Consider the following 24479-nt stretch of genomic DNA (forward strand, 5'->3'; position numbering starts at 1 on the left):
ACGTGTAGTAGGGGCCACGCGTGTATACACGTTCTATATACGTGGCGGCGGCGGCGGCGGCGGCGGCGGCCGCGCGCGTGTTTGCCACTCCGTGGCGAGCGTGTACATGCGCGTGTGCGCCCCTACGAATACGTGTGGATCCGCACACACGCGTGCAACCAGATCGCGCCTGTCTGTGTGGAGACCCAAACGAAGGGAGGCAAGCCAGTAAGCTCGGGCGCGCCGCAGCGGCGAGAGCAGCCATTTTACTCGAATCCGGGTGGAAAACGTCGGGTGCCGCGGTCGGGCGCCGATCGCTGTGTTCAAACGGACCTCGGCCCGACTCCGTCGTTTCGTCTCCGAAACCGAGGGGGGGGGAGGGTCAGGTGGGGGCGGGTTGCCACGTTACCGGGGGGGGGGAAGGGGAGAATAAATACCTGGAGTGGTGTTAGGGGGCGGGGGAGGGTGGGAGGGAGGGAGGGGGAGAGAGGGACAATCGTCCGGTGAGTGAGTTTCTCGAGTGGACACGCACACTGGGGAAGTTATTGCGGAAGTTCCGGTGACAGGAGAAGGTAGTTCAGTGCTGCGTGCACGTGTGCCGTAGGGAGGGAGAGAACGAGAGAGAGAGAGAGAGAGAGAACCGGTGAGCGCTCTCTCTCTCTCTCTCTCTCTCTCTCTCTTTCTCTTCGTCTTTGTCCAAGCTTCTCTGTTTTCCACTTCTTCTTCTTCTTCTTCCTCCTCCTTCTCCTCTTCTTCGTAGCCCTTTAGCTTCTCTCTCTGTCTCTGTCTCTCCTTTCACTGCTCGGTCGTCGCCTCTGTTTATACTGCTCCGGTGTCTGTCGTTGCTTCGGTCGTTGTTTCTGCTCGGCCCAGGTGTATATGTGTGGGTGTCCGAGAAGTCGCATCCGAGAAGACGGAGCACGAGGCCAAGAGAGAGAGAAAGAGAGAGAGAAGGAGGGAGGGAGAGAGAGAGAGGGAGAGAGAGAGAGAGGGAGCGTAGCACGAGGTGAGGCCATTCGTTGTGCGCAGGACCGTTTAAATTCGCCGCCTGCTTTGCATACCGCGTTTTCGCCGGCCCTACTCTCCGCCACCTTCCTCCATCCCCCGCCCCCGACGGCGCGCACAACGACACCCTCCCCTTCACCCCTCGCTGCCCACCGACACTCTCGCGACCCGCCCTTCGCGATTTTCCGCGACCAACCCCTTTCGTGGCCGCTCTCCACGAATTTTCCACCAGACTTTTCCTCCTCTCGAGCATCCCCTCGCTCTGTCTCTCTCTCTCGCTTTTTGCCACTTTTCGCCGTCGCGATTGGACGAAATTGGGATCCTCGGCCGAGATGTTTGACCGAAATGTTTGATGGTCGGGAATAGTTCCGTTGGAATTGTGGAGGAGGGAACGATTATTATTTGATACAGCGGATCGAAGTAACTAGAAGTGGTTTAACGGGGATCGGGGTTAAATTACTTTAATTGGTTCGTTTATTGTTTATTCGATTGTTTACGTCGATTGATCGTTGTACAGAGGATCTCGTATCGCGGAGAGATTTGTCTGATACATTTTTAATTTTTTCGCTAATCTGTTACAATTGAGTTCACCTGCTACCAATTAACCCGTTCACGCTTGACGTTATAAGTCGGTTGTTGACGACTGTCTCGTCGTGGTTCAGAATATGTTATTGAATGAAACGGATCTTAAATTTTTCGTTATGATATTTGTATTTGAGACAGCATTGTTTCGAGAAGATAATTAAAGATAATTTTGCACGATGGGTAAAAATTTTCAATCGAGTGGTTGGAAATTGTTTTCGAAGACGACGGCTAGCTACTTTTTCTACCGTGCGGCGGCGGCCACGCAGACAGCATTGACCTAGAAATTCGCAGACAAGTGAAGAGCATCGTTGGGTTTCAAGGGCCGCGTTACAATCCCGTGGCGCGGAAGACTTTTCTGCCCGAAGCGGATTCTCGTAAAAATCAACGTCTATTGGGAAAAAGGGAAAGGAGAGAGAGAGAGAGAGAGAGAGAGAGGAAACAGTGAAAGAAAAATCGAAACACGTTCGGTGAACGAAAGTTTTTCTAATTAGCTACGTCGCTTTTGTCGAAGACTGTAACTACGATATCTCTCTAATTTATAATTCCAAGTAGAAAAACAATTATTTATAGCTATATTGTATAAAATTTTGGATTAACATCTAGTAATCGAGTGATAAATTTCATATTTCGTATTTATATTGGTCATATTAGATCAAATATATCTAATAATTGATAGAATTTCTTTAAATTAAAAAAGTAAAGTAAAAATTGATAGAACAATAAACAAATAGAGATTAATAGAAGAACAAGTGTCATAAAGATTTCTTTTGGAAATGATGAAGGGAAAATAATAATAAAAGAAGCTTTTTTCATTAAATAAATTTTACAATGTAATAAATTAATATCCTATTAAGCTGTAATAGCTCAAATACAATAATATATTCGCAATATCGATTCTTATTGCGATACGAGAAAAATTATAAATAATTCATTTGTTCATTGTTAGATCACATCTATACCAATCTTTTTCTATCACTTTGTTCTAAAACTTGTCGAACAAAAGCGAAATTCCAGCGCTGTTAATATTTTAACACGAGTATACGACGCTCGAGCCCAGCATCCGTACGTCGACGTTAAATGCTGTCTCACGTAATGAGCGACTTGGCTCCAACGGGCGCATATTTTCTTTTATGATGCCTAAATATAATCTTAACGATGTTCTTATGGCCTAGACCAGTCGCTGCTGTGAGAAATTCGAAATTTTGCAGGGCCTTCGATCCGTATTCGGCAGCTCGAATCGATCCTCACAGTTGTCTTGCCTCTTCCATCTCACACGCGTATACACGCGTATTATTTCACGAATCTATCTCTGTGTATCCAAATTCCCTTATTACGCGCATCAAAGAGAACGGCTCGTCGAAATTTTGTTGCAAAGTATCTTACATCTATATACTAATACTTGGACAATGAAAGAATCACCGCTTGTTTCCATATACGTTGCACGTAGTGCCTTCCGCTTTGTCGCTTCGCCGCATCACGAGCTGGCTGATTATATGTTAGAATGACTACTTGACGAATCTGCCGATTTTCGTTTTTTATTTTTCATCGTGTATCTATTAGTTCATTCCATCTCATGTTCGCCTTCTGGATAATTCGTTTTTATTAGGAGCACACGTTGAAAATATTCTCTAGAGTCTGATCGATATTGTGAATAAGCTGCTTTTAGAATACGCATCATTATAAAAATGATATCGCGATTAATTATTACTATTTATTATATTTGAAAAATTAAATGGATATATATTATATATAGTGCACGATATTTATTCACATTTATTGTTCAATGAATTTAGAGAGGAAATTTTAATTATTTATTATGAATTATAAGAAACAATATATATATATATATATATATATATATATATATACATTTATATTCTTGATAAAGTAACATTTTAAGTAATATTAAAAATTGTAAAAGTTAAAGACAAATGAAGATACTGCTTTAGTAATATTGGAAACACGGGATTTCTCGAAAGCGCCCTCTGGATTCCCCTATAATTCCCCTAAATCATTCGCTCCTTGTTTGACACGTAGACCCCGATTCGACGTGGACTCTGGCCTGGCGCAGGATTGCAGAAAGCAAGTGGAAATATTCAGCGCGACAAAACTATTACGATCCACATTGCGTCCGTCTCTCGTTTGAATATTTAATGCGGGCACAATGGAATAAATAACGATCGCGATTCCGGTCACAGCCCACATGAAAATGTATCGCACGCAAGAAACCGGATTCCGGATTAATAATCCGCGCACAAAATTAAGTTTTTTCTCCCCCTTTGGGGGCACCGGTGGACCGAATTATCGTCTTTTCCTCCCCGTATTTCCTCCGCCGTACCTGTCCTCCCTCCTCCCTGATCAACGATCGTGGTCACGTAGCAGCCTGGCCGACTGTCGATCGGCTCGGCGGTCGTCACGTGTCAGCCGATTTTCCCATAAAACCTGCCCAACGGGTTTCGATCGATGCCAATCAGCGATTATTATCCGCGTGCCCGCCGATCCTCGATCTTTTCACGATCGCGTTAGATCGTGCTACCTTGCGAACCTACCGATTATCTCTCCGCCGCGAAAAACTCAACGCTCGTGCGTTCGATGATCTTGTGCGTGTCTCTTTTTTTTTTTTTTTCCTCTCTAGATTTCCTTTGATGTTATTTCTCGATCGATTGACGATTGAAAAGAGTTATCTTAGGGGGCATCGAAAAATTCTAGGGATGTATTAAATTCCACGGTGATCGTTTTACGATAGATTCGTATTGAGATATAGCGGAAGTGTGGTTGAAGATATTGTTCTTTTTTTTTTTTTTAGGTATAGTCGATTGATTATATAATTTTGGCGATAATTCATCGTTTATTTATTTTTAATTTTTTTATTAAGAGAAGTTCTTTTTAAAGCGAATAGATTGAGAGGATAGATTTTATTTTTGTGAGAAAGTTATATGGAAATAATATTTTGTAAAAGTAATAGGCTTTAGTGGATCTTTGTGATTTTTATTAAAATTTCTTTAGACAATTCTTGTTTTATTTTGTATCGTATATTAAATATTTGCATTGTCTATAGTATTCAAATTTCTATTATAAATTTATTGGTAGATTTTTTTATAATTATATATTGAATCGAAAGCTACGATTGGATTTTTTAAATTTTTGTCAGACTACATCACAGTTGAATTATCTTTTAATACAATTTCGATCCTTCGATCTTTAACGAAAAATTCATAAATAAAGAAATTGTCTCTTTAGTCTCTTTCACAAATTCTTTCACTTTTGAAAGGATAAAAACTAAAAAAGAAGCAATCCTCTTCGATTTCGGCCACGTTGTTACATCCATTCGCGGCACAAACTATTCGATTAAAATCGTGGTTTTAACATCAATTAGCGCGCGATCGTATTTCTTTATCGCCCCTCCATTACGGTTCCCCGAATTTCGCTGACGAAACAACCCCGTTTCTTCCTTTTTTTAATTGTCGTGTAGCCGCCAACTTTTACATATTTTTATATATTTTCTTCACCCACCCTTCCCTCCGTGCCTCCCAGTGACATTTGCGTGTGCCTGGACGGGGGTACGTCCGCATCGACACGCTAGACGACAATTAACTCGACAAACCGTGCAACCGCCATCCTCTCTCGCCCTCCCCTCCCTCCCCCCAGTCACTCGATCTACTCCCTTTCGCGCAGCAGAGAGAGGGTGTAAACCCGTCATTATCCTGATTATTCTTCTATGTCGGCTAATCACAAGCTGTCACTCGTGTCATTGTTTCACTATGGATCATTATTTCTTCTTTTCTTTTTTCTTTCTTTCTTCTTCTTCTTCTTCTTCTTCTATTTTCATTCTGTTCCCCTTCACGATCGTGTTCCTTTTTGTTCTGAACGAGTCCATTAATTAAGCTGGAAATGGAAATGTGAATCCATATCTTTGAGATGTGTTGGTTATCTACTACGATGTGAAATGGAACGAATAGTTTTATTTTTGAGATGAAATGGTTTTCTATATTTTTTAAATGATGCATTTTATGTTAGTTTTAGTTCCACGTGTTTCTTTAAGTTCTAATTAAAATTAAGAAACTCGATGTGTTTTTAAGGATTTGAAATTATATTTAATTTGTTGTTATTTTCTTTTCTTTTTTTAAAAAGAGTGTTCATGTTTGGAAAAAAGGGAAAAATTAGCTTCTTAACTTTGAATTTTTATGAAATTTCATTATTTATTCGAGCCAATTAAGCTTTCAAGTTGATAGAATTTTTCTTCTCTCGGTAGGAAATTTTCTTGTTGCGTAAAATTATCTTTATCGTAAAATTTTTAAATATTTCTGGAACTTACTCTTCCACAGGGATCTAATCAAAATTACAAATCTATCTAGGAAAGCTTTTATAACGCAGCCTTTCATCTGGCACTCGTGCAAAGTGAGATGCCAAGATACATTTTGTCACAAAATATGTTTAATGAATATTTAGTCGAGTTTCCTATATTCATTAATTTCTTTGATACTATTTATTAATAGTTTATACCAGTACATAACAGCTGGTGTTATAAAAATATAATACTTCGCGTACGATTTATGGAAATATCTAAATAAATTTGTAAATACACAAATAATATTTTAACCATAGAAATTTCCAATAAAATTTAATATTGACGGTAAATAGAAAATGTATCACGGTTGTACTATTGCCACGAATTTATTCATAGATCTATTGATGGAGAAGTGTTGTCGGATTTGTGGATTCAAAAGTAAATCAATTTGCTTGTGAATCTAACCGTGAAACAATTTGAACTCTCGAATTCGAATATTCTAAAACTGTCGTGTTACCTAGTTTTTTATTATTTTTCGAGGCGTTTGCAGACAATTTGTGCAGACAATAATTTTGTTGATTTCGAAGACGACCTGTCAGATCAAGAATTATTCGACAGCTCGAAATTTCGATCGCGAATTTCGGTAAACCAATGTTGACACGTACGTACGTTCACTCGTGAAATTTGTTCCAAAATTATAGGAAATAATTTTTGTACAGATAATCGCATTTACATCTTGTTTATATTTATATTGCACGATCGATTGAAAATAAAAAATTGTATATTCTAATTTCTTTCTAATACTTCAAAATATACCGATCTCTAAATTCGAATATTTAGAAATGAATTTGTATCGAATTCTTTTGGATTCCACCTATTAAATTCATTAATTTAATAAGATTCATTCTGTTTAAAAAAAAAAAACTTTGAAATAAAGTTTATTTTTATAGGAGTGATTAATTTTTATTCAACAACAATTCGAAACATAAATTGTTTTATTCTAAATTAATTCTCAATCTTTTGTTACATTTCACTCTTTATTTAACATATTAACTAAATATATAACGTTCTTCTTTCGTGGCTAAAATAAGAACAAATAAAATGAGGCTTCCATATCTGAAGAGCCTCTCTACTAAAAAAAAATACAACAATTTCACAAGTCATTCCACGCATAACTCAAATTCTCACTACTGATATTCCCATCCGCCAAATTAAACAATTCATTTCCAACGTATATTTTCACATCTTTCCATATAAAATTCTCAATTATAGAATCATCATAACTATTTCACAATCTCAATAAAATTATTCATCGCATTACACATTAATATTCATCATCCACACACATATACACACACACATATATATGTTATAACCATCCATGCAAAATTCTCGATTCTCCTCATCTCGATTTCAGAACCGCGATTATATACCAATCTCAAAACGCAAAGAGGAAAAAAAAAAAACAAACAAACAAACAAAAAAGAAAAATAATATAAAATAAAATCAAACGGATTCACCTCTTCATAACTCGAATTCTCACCTCCTCGCTCCCAGCCAAACTTCCAACTAGAGCGAACGATTCGTTTCTAAAGAGAGCGAGAGAGAGGGTATGGCCGTTGAAAGGGGTGAGGCGATAAAGCGGCTGGCAGGATGAGCGACGAGCGAGTCGCGCTCAGCGCGCCTCCGTGGTGGAAGGGAGAGAGCGGGCGTCTGATGGGCGCGCGAGAGAGACGGTAAAATATAAAATAGCGGGCGACGGGTGTACCGGTTAGACTATATGCTCTAATTTTAGGCGATCGCCTCGCTCCCTCACCCGAGGATTATAATTAGATACAAAAATACCCGACCGCCACCCACCCACCCAGCGCCGACATGTCGGGCGAAAGCGCGGGTGCGTTTCACGGTAGTATATCCGTGAGAGAGAAGAGCTTGTGCAAAAGCCGTTTCTCTCGTGTTGCTTCCCGTTTGCTTCGCGGCCAACGTGTTGCAACGCGTGCAACACTTCGGAAAGAGAGAGAGAATCGCAACCGTTTTGCTCCACTTCGTTCGGTTAATTATTCAAGCTGTAAACCTGGCTGACTAATTGTTAATCTTGAATAATAGATAAGAGTGGCTCCTCGCGATGTTTTCGAGTGGATTATTCGCGGATGAAGGTTTTTAGTCAGAAATTATTGTAAGGTTAGGTCTCAAAGTATTTATATATATATATATATATAGGTGTATGAGAATTTGAGTATCTTTTTTTAATATTCTCAATTCATTTTTGGGAATAGAAATATATTTTGAGGGTGGAAAGAGAGAAGGGTGTGACTATAAAAAGAAAAGGGGGTCGTGTTTCGAGAATGGTTAAGAAACAGGGATGGAATAGAGGTGTACGACAAGTTTCTTAGAAGGTATGGATTCAGTTTCTATGAAAAGTTGACGTATCGAGCGAAATGTGGACGATGGTTATTTACGTGACGGATAAATAATTAATTAACGTGACTCGAAAGGATTCAAAGAATGTAACAGCTGCTCCCGTCCCGGTGTACGCTATAGTGTTCACTCACCCCTCGTCGGGGTAGCTAGTTTAATATAAGGCAGCGAGTCTCGTTTAGGGTTGTGGTGGGGGTAGTCACCCCTAATGCAGGGGAGGTAATTATTATACGAACCAATCGATACTTCGATGAACGAGTCCGGTTCTTCGACGAAGGAAAAAAAGGAAAGCACGTTGCTCGAGCTTCTTTCATCGAATTGATTGCGTTCCCAGGTGGAGGAGCTATTTTATTCCTTTGTGAAGTAGAGTTTTTAGAATTGAATTCTCCCCTTATTAAATAAGCATTTTATCCTTGGTTAAAAATCATTTTTTTCTACATTTTTTCGAAATTTTGTTTCCTTAAATAATTTAAATTTAAACAATATAATTTCCACGTATTCAATAATTGTTATATTTAGTATCTGTAAGAGTTTTCATTCGTTTTTGAGAGAATGAGAATTTAATGGAAATGGAAATCTGAAAATTATTCTGGTAATATTCGCCATCTACTTTAATCCACTTTAATTGCAACGATCGAAATTATTTCTGAAATCATCGACTACAATATCGGCATATTGCCGATCGATCGGAATCGAGATCGGCACAAAAGCATTCCCCACCCTGTTTTAAAAACACGTTCCGCGGCGAGAAGCGTTTTCATGCAGCCGCGTTTGCAAACTTGTACGCGTTCGAGCCAGAGGGAAACTATTAATAATGCCAATAATTACCAATTATTTTTAAATGCCAAGAGACCAAAGTTAATTTCGGCACGTGAGCTCACGCTCTCCCACGCCGGCGTCTCGTGTGCATGCACAATACTTAAATATTCGCCAGTTGGTCCGATCTTCACGGTATAATACACACAGTTGGAATAATGCATTGCGTGCAATTTAAACGAAATATCCTGTGTACTATTCGTCCCGCCTGTAATACGCCTGTTCGCGATTAGTCAATACGGTAATTTGGCCGTGATTCAATTCCACAACTCGCACACTTTGTATGTTTATAATATCTCTAGTTTTCCACCAGTTAACGAATCGTTGAAAATAGCATATAAAAGTGGTGGCACAGGCTGACTGCGATCTTTCTTGCGAACAATGTTAACCAATGAGATATTTCAAGCCTTCACGGCCCCGTATTCTTATTACAGTTTGCGCTTGTTTCGAGACTTCCAGCCGTAAAACCGTTTTTCGCTTTCCTCGAACGATGATCCGAAGTTTTAAATCCATCCATCAAATCAACGATTAAATTATACGAATACGTCGGCGAAGATCTTGTTGGACGTCGCACGACTCTCTGGAATTTGGAAATGGCATTGGTTGTTAATTATTTTACAGATGATAGTTTCGATAAATATTGAATCAGTTGACAGAGAAGTTAGTAAGTTAGGTGTGTTTTATAGTTTGTTATAATTTATTTATTTTTAAACTGATTGTGATGTTTAGGAATTTTTATTAAAATGGTTGATATTATTTTATATTGTGGAATTAATAAACGAATAATTTATCAGGCTAGTCATTCGCATACCCATTTTTCTGTATCTTTATTTTGATTCATGATGATATTTCAATCGTTTACATAACTTATACTGTACTAAAAGAATCGAATAAAATCGCTCAAAAATAACTCGTAGAATATTCATTGGATAACACATCTGTTGACGTGCTAATCATTTCAATATGAATAACGTCGATGCACTCATTACAAACACATCTTAACTTCAAATCAGTTTCTACAAGACAAAAAAACATTTCCACTTTAAAAGATTTTACGAGATAACTCTTAGAATATCAATCTAATATATTCTCTTTCGAAGAATCGGTAGTCGTTTAGGTTAGGTTTCGTTACGATGCGAAGGTGAACAGTCCCACAAGTCTGGTTGATTGCCGGTTAAAAGATCAGCGGAGTGTGACAGGGCCGTTTCTCTCTGGCGCACGCCTTACCGGTGACACACGAGGACGAGGTGGAAGTAGGCGCGAGGGGTGGAGGAGGAAGATCGGTTCTAGCAGAAGGAGGAGCACCCTGAGGAATCATGGTCTCTAATTTTTACGGTGTACCCACATGCGCGCGTCCCCCATCCCTATATTTACAAGTACAAGTAGCCGGTCATTAAATCCGATAATTAATCACAATCGTCTCTATTAACGGGGAAGGGTTAATTGCTGTTATCCACGCCGTGGCCGGCTGGCCGAGGGGTGGGTAGGGAGGAGGCGGAAGGCGGAGGTGGGACCGGCCCAGGATGTGACTGAAGAATGGGCCCGTCGATCGTCCACCTGCCTTTTTTTTTCCCCCCTCTTCTTTAAGGCGAACGCTCGTCTTTAAGCTAGCGAAACCGATCATTTTATGGTTTAGGATGCGACGCCATGCAAATAAGAGATATACTTTCCCACGTTTAGTTTTCCTGTTTCCACGAGAATTCAAAACGTTTATTTATAATATTCGTAAACGATATAAATTTAATATTTCTATGCTGTACTATCTTTACCTAAGGCCTCAGTTTCAATTTCTACCGCTAGAGAGCGTACGTGAGTTCGGACATGACATTTGTCATATCCAATCGTTAAAGAGAATCGATGAATCGCTTGTGATACGTTTTATATTCAACAAAATTCGTCGAATATTCGTAATAAACAACATTTGAAGAAAATTTGCTTTAGTAGTTCAACGTTGTACTATCTTTACCTCAGTTTCAATTTCTACCGCTAGAGAGCGTACGTGAGTTCAGGCATATCTGTCATATACAATTGTAAAGAGAATCGATGAATCGCTTGTGATACGTTTTATATTCGTATTCATAATGAATGCAACATTTGAAGAAAATTTGTTTTAGTAGTTCAACGTTGTACTATCTTTACCTAAGGCCTCAGTTTCAATTTCTACCGCTAGAGAGCGTACGTGAGTTCGGACATGACATATCTGTCATATCCAATCGTTAAAGAGAATCGATGAATTGCTTATGATACTATAGAAATCGTATTCGACAAAATTCATCGAATATTCGTAATAAACGCAACATTTGAAGAAAATTTGCTTGAACAACGATACATTCCCCTTTCGAAAGAGACGAAAGAGACTTTCCAAGATTCGATGAAGGTTCACATTCATACGTATACTCTTGGATACAAGGTTGAATCGCGACGGACGAACTCTACGAAGGGGGTAAAGGAAAAAGCAGGTTGGCGAGGTGAAAAGGGAACGGGCGATCGATTGCAAATTGCGATACCGCTTTACCGTTGTTCGGTAAAGCTGCGCAAAAGCAAGGTCTCTCGGTGACATTCGATCCGACGGTGCTAATGCACGAAACACAATGGCGGGGCGCAAAAGCCATTCTGATACACTTTAACGCGCGGAAGCTACAGCCTCGGTGTGTTTACGTTCGCGTAACTCTCGCAGGGTAACGGGCAAGTTCCACGAGTGGTAGCTAGCCTAGGCTAGCTATGGTTCAGCGAAGGAATATGGCCGAGCATATATCCCACCATGTGTACACACGCACACACACATACGCGCGTGTTCCAGGGGCGGTGGTGTGGAATCGGCACGAATACCTCGTGTGGAAGTGGCGTGCACACACACACACACATACACACACACACACACAGACGTCGGTTGCCTCGTACACGGCCATCTACTTACTTTAGTGGTCAGCGCGGAAGAAAAGAATTAGTTAGACGGGGGCGCGTCTCATCTAGGTCACCCACACTGGCTCCCAGCCGACACTTACGTGTACATAGGTGTGTAATACACGTACACACACTGGAAGAGCCTCATTACGGTGCCACGGTGGCGAGGGGGTGTGCAGCAAAAGAGGCGAGCGTTAATTAAGAACAGACTCGCCACCCTCTAAGTAAGGAGCACTGACCAACCCCTCCCCTCCCCTCCTCCAACCCCCATCCTCTACACGAGCAGCTTACCTACTCCTACTTCTGGACTGGCCCCTCTCTGCCTTCATGCTCGCCTTCGCCGTCGTCTCACACCCTTGCCAACCTTCATTCTGTAAGAGGGAAAGCCGAGGATTGTGTAAGAAGACGGAAAATGAGGGAAATACGGAGGGAACGTGTAAAGAAGGAATCGAAGGTGGATGAGACTTGGGATAGGGTGAAAAACGGAGGATGGAGGAGGATGGACACTCTAGTGGATTAAACGTAACGTTGCATGGTTGGAAAATATTATTCACTTCTTAAGGAATTTTCTATTTATTATTTCTTTAATGTTTACAATACACTTCGTGTACACGTGCAAGAATAATCAACGTCGGTTAATACACAATATATAATTCTTCGAAATATAATTCTTTAAATTATATTCTATTCTAAACTCGAAAAAAGAACGACCGAAATTCGTTACGATCTTTTTTAATTATCTTGCCGATCGAAAATGGTCGATTCATCCGTAAGGACGATATTTCACGTGATGGTTGGCTGGTTCCGTAATAAAGGAGTAAAATAAAGCTGCACCTTTGAAAATCATGGATGGAGCACAGTGGAAGGATGATCGGCAACGATCTGATCGTGACGACACGGAGGCACACATGTTGCGAGTGTCGCACAATGGCAACTCCTCTTAGGCAAGAAAAAAAGTCACCCAACTGTTCATCCCCTTCCGTTATAAGCTCCCTCGGCCAGGGGTGAGCGATTGTTTCCAACAGGTTTGCCAGCTTTTGTTTCAGCCCGTTCTCATGCGCGCCGGAACTGGTCATTGCTCGAACCCCTAAAAACGGTTGAACAATGACCTTCATGGCCGTTACATCGCGCTGCAATAACGACCCCCTATTTCCCAGAGTTCCGAGAGGAAGAGAGAGCGTGTGTAATCTCGATAGGATGGGGAGGAGGGGGAGGGGAGGGGATTTATTCCATCGCTTTAAATGCTACGCCATCGGCGTTTAATCGACGATTATATTCTTTACACGTGACCTTTCTGTTGAGTATAAAATGTATGAAAATCTTTTTTTTTTTTTCTTCCACGATCTTTTAAACTTTGATGAGTAATCATTTTTTTTTTTTTTTACGTTGACAGTTCGGATAGTTCAATGATTATAAACGAAGGTTAAGGAAATTATTATTCGAACCAGATTAGATATAGAATCCGAATAGCACATCGTGATATCGATTCATTTTAATGAATCTTATTTGTTTAATAGATTTTGAATTTTATCATTGATTTTAACAATTAATAGATATCACTATTGTTGTATGCTTGATCCTCGATGAGGATCTATGTAATACTTCAACTCATTTATTTTATACAATTAATTTCTCATAAAATATCATCCCAACCGGTTTATCTTTACCGATCTATTTATTATATAAAATTAATTTCATTTTCCTCCATATGAAATATCATTCCTATTTTTCGATCCTCCTTCAACCTATCCGTACCATACCCGCGATTAATAAAGCAGTGGCAACAAACTCTTCTACACGTTCAAAGAGTAACCATTGTTACACGATCCTTCGCGCCTCGGCGTTTGAATTTTGTTTCCAAGCAAATGAAAATGTGCTTCTCATGCGTTTTAATAGCTGTCCCTTTTCATACGCCGTGGCCTGAAATTCCTTCCCAGTTTCTTCATTTATTTGGCGGAAAGAAGGGCTTAATGAGGCGAAAGCTTGCCCCTCCCCCTCTCTTCTTCCTTCCCTCCCCCTGCTGGCAAACGGAGAGGAGAAATCCCTTATGTAATTGTTCGTCTCATCGAAGGATCTTCCACATTGTGGCGGACAGCTGGTTCCGCTCCGTGTATTTATGTGCATGGGAATCGAGTGAAATGACGTTGACTGCTTTCTCATAATCGCGTTGACTTACGTGACGTCCCCTCCACCATCAACCGTGCAAATATTTCGGTATCCATAGTGAATCAGAATTTCCTTTTTTTTTTCTTCGTCCATGAATTCTAACAGTGGTCTTCTTCTGCTTGTTAAAGTATAGATTCGGTAACAAAGGGATGGATTATAAGAAGTTGGATTTCGAAGGATTATAGGTCGTAGCAATGGTTGTTAATTAGAGTTTTTCGTATCACGTTTAAAAGTTTTACCAAAAGATTTTCCAAAATTTTGTAAAATCTTGATTCTATACATCATAAGTGGTTATTAGTAAGGAGATTTATTTATCTTTTCCTTCTCGATTATGAATATCATGATTCCAATAATTTAAATATTAATATCGATAATTGTTATAATTATTCTCAAGATTTCTGTGCTTATCAGAGATTATAAGATTCGTGAAATATATAATAAATATAGAATAATTACGCGTTATAAACATGGACGAATATTAATATTTAACCGCCTAAAATTCCTCAGAAATTAATATATCGTCCAATCCCAGGATCCAAATTACTTCCTCTTACATTTTTCCATACTGATGTCGAGCAAACAAGTTGAGAGACACTGGGCGCCGAAGACGCGAGCAGACAAATCCGCAAATTAAACAAACACCTTATTGACACGCTGATCCTTCGGCATAGAGGCATCCCCCCAAAAGTCTGTGTCGCGTGGATGAGAAGGACGGAACGATGGCCACGACCCACCCCCGCTGGCCGTTCGTTCGTTCGGCCAAAGATAAGAAAGGGGGTGGGTGGTTGGAAATCAAGGGGCGAAAGGAAGACAGAAAAGAGACTTGGCAATCCGAATGAACCAACTACACCGCATACAGGGTCTTAGCGGGACTTAACGAATATTGCCGTCGATATCCAGAAGCCCTCCCCCTTCTTCTTCTTCTTCTTCTTCTTCTTCCTTCTTATTTTTCTATCGAACCTCCTTTTGTCCCTTGCACGGCGGAGACGCGTTACAGAGGCTCCATTCGACGAAGAGTTAATTTAACGCGCACGTTAATTTCTTCCTCCCCGAGATTTCGCATTCGAATCGATCCATTCCAATATCTCTCGAATCTCTTTCGAGCATTTGCCCAATCTAAAGTTCTCCAACCATCTCGAAAGGGAAATGTTTTTCCTCGTATGGACGAGGGAAAGTGATTTGTGTTTGACGAAGATTTTGAAGAGGAAATTGTGATGCAAATTGGAGTTTTCTTTCGATGAGTTTTTGGAATTACAGATATTTATAAATCCATATATATTTACAGATATTTATATATCCACAGATTGGATATAAGTGTACGAATGAAAGGGAAATATTTTTTCTCGTATGGACGAGGGAAAGTGATTTGTGTTTGACGAAGATTTTGAAGAGGAAATTGGGATGCAAATTGGAGTTTTCTTTCGATGAGTTTTTGGAATTACAGATATTTATAAATTACAGATATTTATAAATCCATATATATTTACAGATATTTATATATCCACAGATTGGATATAAGTGTACGAATGAAAGGGAAATATTTTTTCTCGTATGGACGAGGGAAAGTGATTTGTGTTTGACGAAGATTTTGAAGAGGAAATTGTGATGCAAAGCACAATTAGAGTTTTCTCTCGATGAGTTTTTACAAATATTTATAAATTGTATCCACAGATATAAGTAAATGAATACATTCATTTTAATAATTTTCTAATTAATTTTATAAATTTTGTTTATGCTTGATAAACGAAGCTTTTGATGGATCAAAGAATATCATTATATAATTTCCATTAACGAAATTCAAGGATAAATTGAACGTTTCCAATTCGTCCTTTCTCGAATCGGTGACACAAAGCTGATTAATGCACCGAGATTGCACGTAAATTAAACTGAAACTGTATGACGCTCGAAAAAATAAAAAAAAAAAAAAAAAAAAAAAGAAAAGAAGGAAGGGGCGGAAGAAAGCATTGAAACTCGGGCTCGAGGAGGATTACGTCGAATTACACACGGAACGAGGACAATAAAACATCTCGGTTTCGCGTTGAACAGAAACGAAAGGCTCCCGGTTATTTCGTTACGCCACTGTTTTCTCTTACATACCTCGTGTATACACGAGGATCCGTAGCGAGACGGTTGGAGAGAGTTGGACGACAAGGCAGATAAATTAGTGCTAGTAATGAAGACTGAGTCCGGCGTCTGATTAAACAAACACAAGGGAAACACGAATAAGTGAGGGAAGCGCGAGAGGGAGGAAAGGTGGGCGCTTAAAAGGGGGGGAGAGAGAAAAAAGATGGTGGAAAGAGGGAGAGAGAGAGAGAGAGCGGATGGCGGACGAAGAGAAGAAGAATCTGCGAGTCTTACTTTTAGACCTTGTCTTATTTTGCCTCTAATTAACTAAAGTAGCGTAGTAACCGCTACTCCAAAGAGACATTGCTTGCCGTTTCTCTCTTTCTTTCTCTCTTTCTTTCTTCTTTTCTCTTTAGCCAACGCGTCTCGCACCTTTTCTCGTTTGTCTTATTTTTCCAACTTATTTCTGTATACACTGCGCTGCTCAAAAATATCGCGATGCTTTCTTTATTTTTAAAAAAATTTTCTCGCGGAGATATATAAGATATATTTTATATAAAATATAAAACTGGGATACGCCCATGTAAATGTTTGACAATTTATATCGAATTGAGAAATTTTATATTAAATATTTCTATAAAATAATTTCTATATCTGTGTTGAGAATTATCAAAATTTACTTTTGAATAATTTCTACGAATAACTCGACTTATGTATAAATCGAAAGGTGAAAGCATTGATCCGATTCTAAAGATACGAGTGTCAAAATTTGAAACTAAAAATCTTTGCGAAATTCTTAAAATTATTTTTTTATTGTATCACGTTGTGAATAAATTCTTTTACCCTCATGGATGAAGAAACGATAAATAATAACATAAGGGCAGAAACGAATAAAGAAATCCAAAAATTGATAATTTCATCTCTTGTTCGTTATTCCAAATTCGAGTGACCGATACTTGCCACCGATCCTCGAAGAAGAAGAAGAAGAAGAAGAGGACGATGAAGAAGCCGGTGTGTCACGGGTTAACCATACTGCTTCGTAGAACGAGCGTTGTTTCATTTTCGACGCACGTCCTCAAAATGAAAATGTATGAGCTTGTATAATACATAGAGAATAGTTTTCGACCGGGGCCCGGTTAGCAGAGCATGAATCTCATCGAGCCACTCAAGGCTGAAGCTCTCGAAATTACGCGGGATGAATTAAAAATAGCGGTCACTAAATCGTGAAAACAAAATCCGGCCGGATTTATGGACGCTTTTTGAGATTTCCAGTCACGAGCTATTAGTCGTGGACGTTTGCGAAAAATAACGAAAATAATCATCGGTCGTTACACGGTGAACAACTACTACTAACAGGTTTTACAGACGTAGTTACCATCGTCTTTTCTTTTTTCTTTTCTTTCTTTCTTTCTTTCTTTCTTCTTTTTTGATATTTTGATCCTGGAACGATTATAAATTTGATCGTTGTACGGAAATATACGTATGAATAATGCGATACTATTAAGAGATCGTGGCCGCTTGTTGCAAGAGAATTCTTTGAGATTTTCAAGTCTTTTTAGATATCGATTTTATCGTAAAAGAAATGGAAAATAAAAATATTAAGATGTATTTATGAAGATGTAGGTACTTTACATTGATATAAAAATCGAAATTTCGACAAGATTAGAAAAACCAAAGAACAATATTAAATGTTTCGTTATATTCGTTATATTATATATTAAAATTAATCAACGAACAAGTTATTTTTATTGAAAATCACGTGACCAGTTAATTGGAATATAATTCAAAAATTCCTTATTAATTATTAACTGCATAATGTTGCATAATTGTATTCACAAGATTCATATTTTATTAATCTCTATCTTGACTCCATCTGATCGATCTGATTTCTTCGAAAAGTTAAACATTATACCTTGTTACTAAAATTATACAAAAAAAAGATTTCACCAAATGTGAAATCTCCACGAAGCAAACTGAAAGATCCATCCGTCAGAATTCTCGAATAAAAAGAAGGCGTCAGGTGGTGGTCGCCTCTCCGTTTCTCCAATTTATTTATAATCCATATTTTTCTCGACTTTGAAAAACTTCGAATTAGCATGCGTATCGGTCATCCAAATACTCACCCAGGACGATAGGGACGGTGAAAAAAAATAAGACTTCGACTGTAATAATTATTATCAAGAGAGGAGGAGGAGGAGACGGTCGAGAAATCTGCCGCCTCGTTCGAAAAAAAAAAAAAAAAAAAGAAATATTCGAATCCATGACGTTGGGCCATCAGGCAAGGACGTTCAAGTTTAAACGAAAATAAAAATTCCCCTGTCCGATACTAATTATAGAATATCGCTCAACGAGCAAACGCCGCTTGAATTACCGATATCGCGGTGCTCCGCCATTTTATACCGGGTGTTTATAGAGTGAATTTCCCACTCCACTGGAAGAAAAGCTGTAATCAGAATTCGATTGAACGAGCTATTCATTATTTGTAATTTTTTCCACGCTTTACTTGCGTCAATTGATTTTTTATTGAGCTTCCATGTTTACATTCTTATTGAAAGTTGTAACATAGTTCACATTTGCTTCGAAAGTGATTGGAGATTGGTTTCATTTTTTTCGAATTTTTTCTTTTGGAAATGAATAATATTAGAGTGTAGAGATAAAATTCTAAATTGTGGATTTTATGGCACAGTTTGATTAAATTTATTTTAAAAATTTAGGATTCGAGTTAAATATGAGTATTATCTTAGTCTTTTTAGTTTATGAAATGAAACTCTTAGAAACTCTAATGAGAAAAAGTGAAGAATAAGAAATTTACATTACTTGATTTACTAAATTATTCTTGAATTGTATAAATATTGGCATCTCTCAAAAATTGTAATCATATTAAATTTATCTAACAATAACTAATTATTTGAATAAAACTTTAATATTTAATTCAAATAATATAAATAACACTTTAAAAAATATCTTCTTAATCACATTAATTCAAATATTTTTGTGTGAATATAAATCTGAAATTAAATACTTCGGTACAAATAGAACACAATAATTTAAATACTTTAAATTTGTGTAAATTTGAAATTATGTTACTCGAATTCGAATGACTCAATTTACATAAATTGAAGTTTCAAATCAAGTTGGTTAATTTATATCATTTCTAATTTTGATACACCTTATAGATCTTGACGTGTTGTTTATTCCTCGCATGGAGGAAAATTAATATTGTTTTTATCGACGAGCAACGGGATAATTAGATCTTGGTATAGTCCTGTTTGCACGTCCACGCTCGAACCCCCGTGTAATCGAGAATCGATCTCCTTCTCTCCTTCGTTGCTTCGCTCGTGACGCGTCGCGAATTCATTTCTTAACGAGACCGATGCGTTTCCAGCCTCTTCGATCCAATCTACGACGATGATCGACGATATTATATCGCGTTTTCCTTGTCTGATGCGATGGAAGATAACTTGTATTCGCGAGATTAACAACGAACGAATTTTTCTCTCTGTTTCAGATTTACATAGGGAATGTGATGGTAACAGGAGAGGAAGGAACGAGAGAGATTGCGGAGTTCCAGAAACGGTGAGACAGTTCAGATTATTATAATTAGATGCTTAATTATTCGTTCGAATTTAATGTAAGTGAGTTTGTGTTTATAAAAGCAAAGTGTTACTTGTCTTACTTACGTTTGAGTGAAAGTGATCTTTAAAATTTTCAGGATACGAAGTTGTGTACAAAGTTCCATCATTTATTATATTCTACTTTTCTAAAATGACTTGACATTTTTTTTTTTAGCTATTTATCTGATTATTCTATTGTAAAAGAAAAATCTACAATTTAATCAACTTATAATTTATATTAAAGGAAACACTATAAATGTTCTAATATCAATGAAAAATAAATCAATCGAAATGCGAAAAACAAAAATAATTTTTAATAATAAGGAATTAAAAATTCAAATATCTTAAATTCGAATAACAAATTTAAGCAATCTCTTAAACGAGCCTTAATCAGAGATGCGTAAAATTTTAACGATTGAAGTTAAGACTCCGATAATTTATTATTCAAAGCATCGAATAACCATTATTTAAGCATTTTATATAAAATAGTTATTTAAAGTAACTTTATTCGAACTTTTAAATTTACTTTTTCGATTCAATTAGTACTCTGGCCTCAATGAATTCACCATTCGTCAATTCATCAAGATAATTACTCAATCTGAAATCGAAGTAAAGAACGACACACCTTATCCCAGTTTAACTCCGTTTTATTTCTATAATACCAGATTGTTGTGTCGCTTGTTCAAATTTCCCGCGCTCCCTTGGAAATCGATGAAGTTCCATGTCATTGCGTTGCATGCCCGAGCTTCGTGCGGAAGATCAATCCGGGATATAACGATGACGTTAATAATAGCAAAGATAAAACATTCCATGAATATAAATACTCTCTTCCTCCGTCTCGGATTTCGCTGACGTTGTTAGGGAATCCCTAGAACCTCGGCCTCGATAAACGTTCGAACCGGCTAGGGAATTCGATTTTCGAAATTATTCGGCGGGAAAAAGAATTATCGAGCGCGATGGCGGATCAAAGTTGGCTCGATCTTTCTTCAGGGTGCCAGTATGTTCGAGGTTTTGGAAGATGGATGGTTGTTTAGTGGCTCGAGGTAAATTGCAACCTTGAACTACTGTTTTACGATACAACGCTGCGCGCGCCGTTTCCATATTGAAACGAGTTACCATTTACCGGTAATTTCATTTTGCTCTAATTTCATTCGATACGAGAAATAGCGGAGTGGTTATTCCGGGACGTAGTTTCCTAAATTTGAATAATTTTATGTCGAGCAATAACGTTACGAATAGGGTTTAAAATTATTTTTTGTCTTTTTTTTTTTTGCTGGAGGGGGGAGAGGGGGGAAGATGAAAACAACATCGAAATTGATTTCCATTGTTTCTTTGCTTCTTCAACACGAAATTCGTTTAAGCACACGATATTGTAATATTTAACAATGGAAGATACGTATTACGGTTCGTGAAAGCAAAAAGCCTTCTAGTCAAAACCTGTAATCTGCATAAAATATCGTATGGTACGTTGAAGTATTTGAAATATTGTTATGAGCACGGTGAGATACAGCTATCAATTTTATTAATTATGTAGGTATATTTGAGGTACTTGCATTTTCTTGGCTAGTTTGTATATTATCGTTCGTGAAACTGATATTTACAATGAATTTCTTATTATATAATTATTGAATATTATTAATATCATTTCATCATTACATAACTTATTTTTATTTACGTTTATTATTTTAATACAATTTATAAATAACTGTTCTTTACTTGGAATGCAAAATGTATACAAAAAGAAACATTTTCATAAATCTCATTCTTGTGATTTCAATTATCATGCAAAAATATTTTCCTTAAAAATATATTGAAATTATGAAATTCTATGAAAAAATTTTATATCTTAAAATAAAGTATTTGTGCATAGAAATACAATAAAGAAAAAATCTTAATTCCCAAATAATAACTAAACTAAAAATATAAATATTAGTCTCATTTTAATTATTTCAAAATTAATAGAATTGAAAATAATTTTCACAAACGTTGTTTCTAAAAGTAACAAGATATCTATTGGAATTTTATTAGAATTAAGATTATACATTACTACTTTGAATTACATATTACACTTTTCTATAATTTACTATATCTATATCCTATTTTTATAATATTCATTCATATCGATTTATTTATGGCAGATAATTTAAAAATATTTATTAAATATATTACAAAGTCAAGTTGCAAAAAATTCCAATTTAAAAAACATTTAAATTCACTCAAATAAAACCAATCTTTACAAACATATATCTCACAAATCGATCAAATCATACTTTCATACAACCAAAACCACCATCTCCAAACCACGAAGAAGAACTTCACTTCATAAGCAAACGATTGCACAATAATCGATCTGATCAATCTCACTTCTGAGTTTCAAAAAACAATCAATTTCAACTAATCCACCTATCTCTTTCCTCTCATAACCTCTTCTTCTCTCTATCAATAGATAAACCTAAACCTAAGGGAGAAGGGGAATAATCGATCGATAATAAACGAAAATAAGATTCGAGAGAGAAATGAGGGGTCGAATTCAACGGTGGTGGAAGGTTCTCGGTTGTCGAAGAAGGGCCTGCTCATCCTTTCGGGCCAGTTTTAGCCCGAAGCGACGCGGAATCACTCAGAACAGCTCAGGCCGTTACTTCATTTTTGCGGACCGTTTACAACGTGCTGTCCACTCGCGTGGCATCGTTCCTGGCATTTCGATGCATAATAAACGAGCAGTTAGCCCTTGCACCGTGGCTCACACCTCTGACCACCTCCCCCTCCCCCTCCCACGAGCCAAAGAGGGATGTGCCCCCTCCAGTGATCGCCAGCCTCCTTTTTCCTCGCGATCTCTCTCTTCTTCTTCTTCTTCTTCTTCTTTCTCTCGCCTCGCGCGCGGCTCTCTCGTTTGTCGACTTTCTTTCGAGGCGTATAACGAGATGCGAAAGCGAGACGGGGGGATACATCGTTGGCCGAACCGTGGAGATTCTCTAACGAAAGGAAATCCGATTTGCACGTGGGGGGACGGGGGGCCCTCCCAACGCGCGCTAGTTTTTCATGGAAATTCGTTCGTTACGTGACGCTTCTGTTTCCCTTTGAGATTTCGATTCTTGCTCAACGTGGGGCGTCTTGTAAAGATGGGTCGGAATTGTTAAAATTTTTAATGAGAGAGTTTCGTTTATTTCGATTTGTTTGTTTGGAATTAAGATGGATTATCGTATTATCGTATTGTGTCGATTTTGTAACGATATTTTAGGTAAGTGGAGTTATCAATGCCTCAAGATTTAAAATGAAAATTAAGAAACAGCTATAAAAATTAAGACATCAGGCATGCAAGAAAGATCTTTAAAAATTTTAATTTTGCCACTTAGAATTTTGTACCTAGTTATTTAATAACGTGTAAAAGTTGCAAAGGGTATCGAATTGTGTAATATTCGAAACATTATAATTGGAGATTTAAAATAAAAATTAAGAAACGTTTAAGATTAAGAAATATTATTTAATTTTATAATAATGGAAAGCTTCATATGCCAATTATAAAGGGGTTAATTTTGTTATGCATAAAATTTTTTAATAGATTCTTTTTATCTTGTAATTTTGGAATTGGTAGAAATATGCTTATTATGGGAAAATTAAAGTACAAAATGGTGTAGCTTAAAATTTGATATATTTTTAATATATTTACTACATTTTATAAATAAATATGACATCAGGCATGCAAGAAAGATTTTTCCTTTAAAAATTTTAATTTTGCCACTTACAATTTTGTACCTAGTTATTTAATAACGTATAAAAGTTACAAACAGTATTGAATTGTGTTTAATATTCGAAACATTATAATTGGACACGACGTTCAATGGACGATCGCAAATTAAACTCGTTAATGAACTTGATGAAAGGATAAAATATATTTAATGAATATGCATCCACGAATTTAATCACTCTCGACATATTTGGTTGCTTTTTTTCTTTTTTTTTTTTTTTATTATTATTAAAAAAGTTGATTACACTTTGTGAAGTTATACATAACGTGGAATGACTAAGAGGTTCAGCGTGTCAACAGCTAATAGGTGATTTTATAATGACGATTATGATTATGAATATGGTTATGGTTATGGCTATTTATAACAAGCCATAACCACTCCCGAGATCACGAGGTATCGATACATAATGATAATAATAATTATGCATATACATTATATACTTCTTCATTGAGCTTGTATATGTATATCTTTAATGGAATCGATGAAGTTAGAAGAGGAAGGATGAAATGTTACGTTTTATCTCAACCACGATACAAAGATATAACCAAATCTAATCTAACCTAGTTGTAATGACTCGACTCGAGAGAATGATTTATAATTAAACTCATAACCGATGATGTGGGATATCATAGCCAACAACTTTTTTATCATCACCAACAATTTTTATTTTCGTTATAATTCGAAAAAAATATCCGCTCTGATAACTTTTTCGTATCCTTCCTTTTTAAAAATGCTAATTAACCTCTAAACAATGAGATAACACCAATTTCTTTTTTTTTTTAAATCTTTATCTCAAATTTAAATTCTTTCAATAATCAATCTTAGCGATCAACTTCTCCATCTCTCTTCAAATAATTCGAAATCAATTTATTTCTCAATCATCTTGAAATCTTT

General features: G+C 37.3%; 1 protein-coding gene across 3 annotated transcripts in view; it reads left to right on the forward strand.

Moving 5' to 3' along the window:
* The first annotated feature begins 487 nt into the window (after positions 1–487).
* Positions 488–24479, forward strand: part of LOC122713623 (zinc finger homeobox protein 4) — a 308595-nt gene continuing 284603 nt past the window's right edge. The window contains exons 1-2 of one of the 3 annotated variants that reach the window (XM_043934229.1): positions 488–551; positions 19734–19801. The gene's annotated coding sequence lies outside the window, so the exon portion shown is untranslated. Of the gene's footprint in view, positions 552–7984; positions 8039–19733; positions 19802–24479 lie in introns of those variants that run through there. The other 2 variants (XM_043934230.1, XM_043934233.1) reach the window with 2 other exon arrangements.

The sequence above is a fragment of the Apis laboriosa genome, unplaced genomic scaffold (assembly GCF_014066325.1).
Source record: "Apis laboriosa isolate Shangri-la unplaced genomic scaffold, ASM1406632v1 scaffold25_cov139, whole genome shotgun sequence".
Classification (NCBI taxonomy): Eukaryota; Metazoa; Arthropoda; class Insecta; order Hymenoptera; family Apidae; genus Apis; species Apis laboriosa.